This window comes from Salminus brasiliensis, chromosome 12, assembly GCF_030463535.1.
Source record: "Salminus brasiliensis chromosome 12, fSalBra1.hap2, whole genome shotgun sequence".
Lineage (NCBI taxonomy): Eukaryota > Metazoa > Chordata > Actinopteri > Characiformes > Bryconidae > Salminus > Salminus brasiliensis.
Genome location: NC_132889.1, coordinates 39,738,441 through 39,748,591, shown reverse-complemented (window position 1 = coordinate 39,748,591; position 10,151 = coordinate 39,738,441). Strand labels below are relative to the sequence as shown.

The 10,151-nt window shown below is 41.8% G+C and overlaps 1 protein-coding gene across 1 annotated transcript in view; it reads left to right on the top strand.

Moving 5' to 3' along the window:
• prkcbb (protein kinase C, beta b) overlaps positions 1–333 on the top strand; it is a 44,410-nt gene extending 44,077 nt beyond the window's left edge. Inside the window, 1 exon segment of the mRNA XM_072693951.1 lies at positions 1–333. This exon segment is cut by the window's left edge and continues 292 nt beyond it. The gene's annotated coding sequence lies outside the window, so the exon portion shown is untranslated.
• Positions 334–10,151: the final 9,818 nt, after the last annotated feature.

Below are 10,151 nucleotides of genomic sequence, written 5' to 3'. Positions count from 1 at the left end.
CTCAGTGTACAGCACTGTGCAACCGTTTAGACCACCTGAGAAAAAGATACCTACACTATACCATAACAACCACCAAGCAACCACTTACCTAATTGCATTTGACTGATGCATACCATAGCAACAAGCTAGCAACCACTAATTAGTACCTTAGCAACCACTTTGACCACCATAGCAACCACCTCCCTTTACATTTATGGTATTTGGCTGATGCATGTCTTAGCAATAAGATAGCAACCCACACCAATACCTCACCAACACTAACACCAAACACAACACTAACATCAAACAACACACTAACACCAAACACAACACTAACACCAAGCACCACACCAACTCAACACCACACTAACACAACACAATACCAAACACCAACACTAACACCAAACAACACAGTCACACAACACAACAGTAACACCAAACAGCGCACTAACACCACACTAACATCAAACACCACACTAACATCAAACAACACACTAACATCAAACACTACACTAACACCAAACAACACACTAACATCAAACACCACACTAACATCAAACACTACACTAACACCAAACAACACAGTCACACAACACAACACTAACATCAAACAACACACTAACATCAAACACTACACTAACACCAAACACCACACTAACATCAAATACTACACTAACACCAAACACCACACTAACACCAAACAACACACTAACACTAAACACCACACTAACATCAAATACCACACTAACACCGAACACCACACTAACACCAAACAACACACTAACACTAAACAACACACTAACATCAAACACTACACTAACACTAAACACCACACTAACACTAAACACCACACTAACATCAAACACCACACTAACACCAAACACCACACTAACATCAAACACCACACTAACATCAAATACTACACTAACACCAAACACTACACTAACACCAAACACCACACTAACATCAAACACCACACTAACATCAAACACCACACTAACATCAAATACTACACTAACACCAAACACCACACTAACACCAAACACCACACTAACACCAAACACCACACTAACATCAAACACCACACTAACATCAAATACTACACTAACACCAAACACCACACTAACACCAAACACCACACTAACATCAAACACCACACTAACATCAAACATTACACTAACACCAAACACCACACTAACACCAAACATTACACTAACACCAAACACCACACTAACACCAAACATTACACTAACACCAAACACCACACTAACACCAAACACCACACTAACATCAAACACCACACTAACATCAAACATTACACTAACACCAAACACCACACTAACACCAAACATTACACTAACACCAAACACCACACTAACACCAAACATTACACTAACACCAAACACCACACTAACATCAAACACCACACTAACATCAAACACTACACTAACAGCAAACGTCACATTGTGTGGGGTCAGGGGTCAAGGGTCAGTGTGTGCTGCTGCCTACCAGCAGAGGGCGGCAGCAGTGAGGCACTGTTACCCAGGAGAACTTCAATTCCCAGAACCCCTAGGGGTAATCAGTGCCAACCATACACACCTGGTGGTCACAGCATTTAAGAGGGTGAGAAACGGCCCTTCTCTGTCACACCTTTGTAGATGGGTGACCGGTACGGTACACAGAGCTGAGGGGACGAGGGGACGAGGGGGGCGGTTAAGAGGAGCAGAGCTGTTAGAGAGAGAGGAGCTGAATAGATCTCAGCTAAACACTCCGACAGTAACACACTCCATCAGCTGAACCAACAGTATAGAGAGAGAGAGAGAGAGAGAGACAGACAGACAGACAGACAGACAGACAGACAGACAGAGAGAGAGAGAGAGACAGAGACAGACAGACAGACAGAGGCTGAACAACAAGACTAATCGAGAACAGAACTGTCCTGCTCACAGCAGCACCTTCACCGACCCCCCGTGAGTTTACTGATTACAGACTCTGAGGTTATAGACTGATATAGACTGTATATAGGTATATAGACTGTCCAGATCAGACTTTTACTCAGAGCAAACGCTCAGCTGTTAAGAAATGCCCCCACACGCCCCCTTCACAGGTCAGTAGGTCCTCTCTCTCTGATTTTCCCATTTCCAGTCAGTGTGTTTCCCTCAGTGTGTGTGTGTGAGAGATTGAATGTCATACTGGTGGTAATCCAGCAGCAAATGCAGCCAATGCGGTAAATTAAGAACAAGCATGACTAACCCCAAGTGAGCCATTTGAAAAACAACAACAATGCCATCCTCAATTATTTATTTGCAGTTCATTATTTTCTCGGTTCGGGCGAGCTGCATATTAAGCTGATGTTTAATTCACCAGCTTCATCTCATTATGTAGAAATATCATTATCTCCCACGCTTCTTATCATGCAGAATTCCAGGAAAATGAGCAATTACAGGAAAATAAGGAAATCCAGAAAGTGAAGCATCTGTAAACAGTAGGGTTTGGGAGCTAACCTGGAATGCTGAGTGGATCATATGGCTGTTGTTTGGGAAAATAGGAGAACCAACCTGTTCAAGCCCAGACACAAAATTTAATATCAAATAAACATTTATATAAAATCACAAAATCAGTACATTTAGTAAAAACATAACATGTATTTATCTATTATTAAATTTAAATATTAATGTAAAAAGCATCCTTATATTTCTATGTAAATTTAGTATGACATTCATTTCCTAACATTTTTAAATAATTAGCTTTTAAACTAAATTTAGCATAACAGAAAAAAATCATATTTTGACTAAATTTGCTATGGAAAAAAAAAAATCATGAACTTAATTAATTTCATAACAATTTCTAAAAAAAATTCCAACTAATTTTAGTAAAAAATCTTAACATTTTAAACAAATAAACAGCTAAATTTAGTATAAAATAAATAATTGTGTTTTTTAATGTCTCTAAATCTTAAACGGAATTAAGTGATGAAACTCTATGAATGGTTTTGTTGTTATGGAGCTCTAATGAACCTGAAGAGCAGTTAGGAGAGCACAGGTTTGGGGGCTGATCTGCTCTGGGAGTTTCAGCTCAGCTGCACTACATTAATGAAGGACTGAGTAGATGAACTAGGTGTTGATGGGAAACTGGGAATACTGGGCTTCCTCCAGCAGTGCACTGGGAGTGGCTAACAAACACAACAACAACAATAGAGCAGTTATTTGTGTTTGTTCTCATGCTGCCCAGTTTCTGAGGGGTTCTGATACTTTTGCACAGTGCTGTGGATTCAGGGCTGCAGAACGGCTGAAGTGACTCTAACAGAAGGAGGTGTTTATACACAGTGCATAACCCCGTATCTATGCACCAGGAGGAGATCAGGTGTGCTTTACTTTAGTGACTCCAGCTTCCCTTCACCACGCCTCCCCCCCACCCTCCAACACACCACCCACCCACACCCTTGTTTAAATTTGCATGATTTTAATAGTTTACCCTCTAAGTCTAAGCAGTAACACTTTCAGCTTTGTGTGTGTGTGTGTGTGTGTGTGTGTGTGTGCGACAACAGGAAGCATTTATAACAGGCTGATGGGCGAGCAAGGCCGAGCGCAGGGATGACTCACGCTGTAGTTTTTGTAAATAAACTGTAAGAAGAGAACATTAGCTGATCTAATAAGGTTCTGCAGTGGAACCCCTGTGTGTGTGTTCTCTACGGTTCTGTTAGTCTGTCTGATTCTGCAGTGTTTCTGTCTGCACTGAATAAACTTGCGCTATGAATTTACACTGTCCTCATCAATCAGCTCTATTCCACCAACACAACACCCCACATACACACCTGTCTGTCTGCCTGCCTGTCTGTCTGTCCATCTATCTATATCTGTCTGTCTGCCTGTCTGTCTGATGTGTGATTGGGGGGAACTCAGAGCGCAGTCGTGTTTGGTGTTTTGGTATCGGAGTCGTACAGTAGCGTCTGTCTGTTATAAGAACTCTGTAATATCTTCTGAATATGAGTATAAAATTAGATGCACATAAATAAAGAGCCTAAGCGGCCTGGACTGCCTGTGTGTGTGTGTGTGTGTGTGTGTGTGTGTGTGTGTGTGTGTGTGTAGCGGTACCATCATAATCAGTAGTGTGTTAATTTACATTCTTTTAACCCTCTTTACCAACTAGTGCCATCCCATAAGGCAGTGCGAGAGCAGGTCATCTCAGAGCTACTGAATAGTGTAATAAACAGTGTAATAAACTTTGTAATAAACAGTGTAATAAACAGTGTTTATAAGTGGATAACTGCACAGTGAGGGAAAGCATTAGCACAGAGGATTAGACACTTAACGGCTTAATCACCATCAGAGTGGGTTTTACTGCTGGAGCTGATCAGGAGCGCTGCTCTGAAACAGCTAATAATACTGTAAACCAATACATACCGGAACAGACTCCGCCCACATCACACTGTTACCACATTATACACTCATTCATTTAATATCCAGAATATTACTATACTGATGTGTTTGTGTTCGTGATTTCTAATACAGATACTCCAAAGTGATGATCTGTGTTTGTGTTTTCTTTTAAAGAAGTGTGTGTGCATTTATCTCCTTTTTCCCATTTACTGCAATGGTTTTGGGTGGATCAATAACACCTCATACACAGACTCAGTCTTTTATCTGAAATATTAAAATATGTGTTCACAGAATACATACTGCGACACCACTGCAACACCATTGTAACACCACAGTGACACCACTGCAACACCACAGTGACACCACTGCAACACCACTGCAACACCACTGGAAGACCACTGCAACACCACTGTGACACCACTGTAACACCACAGTGACACCACTGCAACACCACAGTGACACCACTGCAACACCACTGCAACACCACTGGAAGACCACTGCAACACCACTGTGACACCACTGTAACACCACTGCGACACCACTGTGACACCACTGTAACACCACTGCGACACCACTGTAACACCACTGCGACACCACTGGAACACCACTGGAACACCACAGTGACACCACTGCAACACCACTGTGACACCACTGTAACACCACAGTGACACCACTGTAACACCACAGTTACACCACTGTAACACCACAGTGACACCACAGTGACACCACTGCAACACCACTGTGACACCCCTTTAACACCACTGTAACACCACTGCGACACCACTGTGACACCACTTTAACACCACTGCAACACCACTGTAACACCACTTTAACATCACTGTGACACCACTGCGACACCACTGTGACACCACTGCGACACCACTGCAACACCACTGCGACACCACTGTGACACCACTGTGACACCACTGTGACACCACTGTAACACCACTACGACACCACTGTGACACCACTGTAACACCACTGTAACACCACTGCGACACCACTGTAACACCACTGCGACACCACTGTGACACCACTGTAACACCACTGCGACACCACTGCGACACCACTGCAACACCACTGCAACACCACTGTGACACCACTGCGACACCACTGTGACACCACTGCGACACCACTGTGACACCACTGCATTCTAACATCAACATGAAGGTATTAAAGGCTGCAGCTGCTGATGTATTTCTCTGACTCTGCTGGTCTGATAGCTGATACACTGCAGGGCTCATCTCTGTTAAACTCCTCACTGTTTAACTTATTACTGTTACTCATCACTGTTACACTCATCACTGTTTAAGTTATTACTGTTACATTCATCACTGGTTCACTCACCACTGTTAAACTCCTCACTGTTTAACTTATTACTGTTACACTCATCACTGTGTAACTCATCACTGTTTCACTCATCACTGTTAAACTCATCATCACTGTTAAACTCATCACTGTTAAACTCATCACTGTTACACTCATCACTGTTTAACTTATTACTGTTACACTCATCACTGGTTCACTCACCACTGTGTAACTCATCACTGTTTCACTCATCACTGTTAAACTCATCATCACTGTTAAACTCATCACTGTTAAACTCATCACTGTTACACTCATCACTGTTTAACTTATTACTGTTACACTCATCACTGGTTCACTCACCACTGTTAAACTCCTCACTGTTACACTCATCACTGTTAAACCATCACTATTAAACCCATCACTGTTACACTCATCACTGTTTAACTTATTACTGTTAAACTCATCACTGTTAAACTCCTCACTGTTTCACTCATCACTGTTAAACTTATTACTGTTAAACTCATCACTTTCACTCATCACTGTTTAACTTATGACTGTTACTCATCACTGTTACACTCATCACTGTTTAACTTATTACTATTTCACTCATCACTGTTGAACGTATTACTATTACACTCATCACTGTTACACTCATCACTGTTGAACTTATTACTGTTACACTCATCACTGTTACACTCACCATTGTTAAACTCATCACTGTTATACTCACCACTGTTACACTCATCACTGATTCACTCATCACTGTTTCACTCATCACTGTTAAACTTATCATTGTTACACTCATCACTGTTAAACTTATCATTGTTACACTCATCACTGTTACACTCATCATTGTTACACTCATCACTGTTACACTCATCACTGTTTCACTCATCACTTTCACTCATCACTGTTTAACTTATGACTGTTACTCATCACTGTTACACTTATCACTGTTTAACTTATTACTGTTTCACTCATCACTGTTGAACGTATTACTATTACACTCATCACTGTTACACTCATCACTGTTGAACTTATTACTGTTACACTCATCACTGTTACACTCACCATTGTTAAACTCATCACTGTTATACTCACCACTGTTACACTCATCACTGATTCACTCATCACTGTTTCACTCATCACTGTTAAACTTATCATTGTTACACTCATCACTGTTAAACTTATCATTGTTACACTCATCACTGTTACACTCATCACTGTTACACTCATCACTGTTTAACTCATCACTGTTTAACTTATTACTGTTAAACTCATCACTGTTAAACTCATCACTGTTTCACTCATCACTGTTTCATTTATTACTGTTAAACTCATCACTGTTAAACTCATCACTGTTACATTCATCACTGTTTCACTCATCACTGTTACACTCATCACTGTTAAACTCACTATTGTTACACTAATCACTGTTTAACTTAGTACTGTTAAACCCATCACTGTTTCACTCATCACTGTTGAACTTATTACTGTTTCACTCATCACTGTTGAACGTATTACTATTACAATCATCACTGTTACACTCATCACTGTTTCACTCATCACTGTTTAACTTATTACTGTTAAACTCATCACTGTTAAACTCATCACTGTTAAACTCATCACTGTTATACTCATCACTGTTAAACTCATCACTGTTTCACTCATCACTGTTACATTCATCACTGTTTCACTCATCACTGTTTCACTCATCACTGTTACACTCATCACTGTTAAACTCATTATTGTTACACTAATCACTGTTTAACTTAGTACTGTTAAACTCATCACTGTTTCACTCATCACTGTTGAACTTATTACTGTTTCACTCATCACTGTTGAACGTATTACTATTACACTCATCACTGTTACACTCATCACTGTTTCACTCATCACTGTTTAACTTATTACTGTTAAACTCATCACTGTTAAACTCATCACTGTTTCACTCATCACTGTTTAACTTATTACTGTTAAACTCATCACTGTTAAACTCATCACTGTTAAACTCATTACTGTTTCACTTTTTACTGTTAAATGTAATAAGAATGTGAAGTATCTCTTTAAAGCATCTGAAAGTTTGACTGTAAAAAAGAAAGTGAAACTGTCTGAAAGTAGAGGAGGAAGAGGAAGAGGAAGAGGAGGAGGAGGAAGAGGAGCAGGAGAAAGAGGAGGAGGAGAGTACGGCAGAGTTGACCTTTGCTGATCGGCTGAGTGTTCAGGGTGTTTAACGTGTGAAGATTCCTCTCGGTTCTCCACCTTCATCTGGAACACAATAAGCTTCAGTAACATAAAGACGGAGGGAAACAGCCCGCGTGCCTCGCCCGGGGTAATTAAACACACAGGGTGCCAATTATGAGAAGTGGCAGAACGGCTAATTACTGAGACTCGTCTATAGGCGAATATTTATCCCCCGTCAGCACGGGGTGGGGGGGGGGTATATATACTGCAGCTTGCTTAAAAAGAAAACAGAGAGAGAGAGAGAGAGAGAGAGAGAGAGAGAGAGAGAGAGAGAGAGAAACAGAGAGAGAGAGAGAGAGAGAGAGAGATACAGAGAGAGAGAGACAGAGAGAGAGACAGAGAGAGAGAGAGAGAGGGAGAGAGAGAGAGAGAAACAGAGAGAGAGAGAGAGAGAGAGAGAGAGAAACAGAGAAAGAGAGAGAGAGAGAGAGAAACAGAGAGAGAGAGAGTATCTCTCTCTGTCTCTCTCTCTGTCTCTCTCTGTCTCTCTCTGTATCTCTCTCTGTCTCTCTCTCTGTCTCTCTCTCTCTCTCTCTGTCTCTCCCTGTCTCTCTCTGTCTCTCTCTGTATCTCTCTCTGTCTCTCTCTCTGTCTCTCTCTCTCTCTCTCTCTCTCTGTCTCTCCCTGTCTCTCTCTGTCTCTCTCTGTATCTCTCTCTGTCTCTCTCTCTCTCTCTCTCTCTGTCTCTCCCTGTCTCTCTCTGTCTCTCTCTGTATCTCTCTCTGTCTTTCTCTCTCTGTCTCTCTCTCTCTGTCTCTCCCTGTCTCTCTCTGTCTCTCTCTGTATCTCTCTCTGTCTCTCTCTCTGTCTCTCTCTCTCTCTCTCTCTGTCTCTCCCTGTCTCTCTCTGTCTCTCTCTGTATCTCTCTCTGTCTCTCCCTGTCTCTCTCTGTCTCTCTCTGTATCTCTCTCTGTCTCTCTCTGTCTCTCTCTGTATCTCTCCCTGTCTCTCTCTGTATCTCTCTGTCTCTCTCCGTCTCTCTCTCTGTCTCTCTCTCCCTGTCTCTCTCTGTCTCTCTCTGTATCTCTCCCTCTGTCACTCTCTCAGGTTCAGTGCAGTTTTTTTGGTGTGATGGTAATAAGAACAAATTTGCCAAAGCCTGACAACAATCAACAAACATCACAAACAACAATGTCACATAGACAGGGGAAACCTCAACAGACCAAACTTGAAAGTCATATAGTTGGTCCTGATGGAATCATTCTGAGCAGGAACAGTCCAGCTCAGTCCAGCTCAGTCCTCAGAACCGAGAGTATGGTCACTCCAGCCACCGGTACCAGAGCGGTCCAAGCCAGTAGAGACGAAACGATGGAAACGTCCTAGCTGTGATGCAGAGCTGTGTGGGGGTGTGCAGTAATCCCTAACAGACCTGATTAAGTGGTTTCTGACACTGTAGCACTCACCGTTATCTAGAACAGGGACTGAGGTACAGAACACACATTGATCACATCCAGCTGAATCAGGGGAAAAGGCTGCAGTGTTTCTGAGTTGAAAGGGGAAGGGCTTTGTTGAGGAGAACAAAGCTTTCAGTGCACTTTGAAGATCGCTGCCTACTTTAGTCCCAATCAGAACTTCTTGACACACACACACACACACACACACACACACACACCTGCCCAACAGAGCCATCAGCGTGAATATTTACTATAGCGCAATAATGAATAAGGGAGGAACAGAAATGCGTGGTATTTATCAGGATAATTATTTTTGAACCCTGCGGGAAGGAGCCGGTGAACCCTGCGGTAAGGTGCCCGTCATTAATTCAGTACAGAATTCTCAGAGAGCACACAGAGACACAGCACCAAGAACAGGAATACTATGATGAAGAGCAGTGGCCCAGACTGACGGGGACACACACACACATCGTCATCATCATCATCATCATCAGATCAAGACTCTTTACTCTAACATCACTGTTTAACTTATCATCACTGTTTCACTCATCACTCATCACTGTTACACCCATCACTGTTTCACTCATCACTCATCACTGTTACACCCATCACTGTTTCACTCAGAACTGTTACACTCATCACTGTTAAACTCATCATCACTGTTACACTCATCACTGTTACACTCATCATCACTGTTACACTCATCACTGTTACAATCATCACTGTTAAACTCATCATCACTGTTACACTCATCACTGTTTCACTCATCACTGTTACACTCATCACTGTTAAACTCATCATCACTGTTACACTCATCACTGTTAAACTCATCATCACTGTTACACTC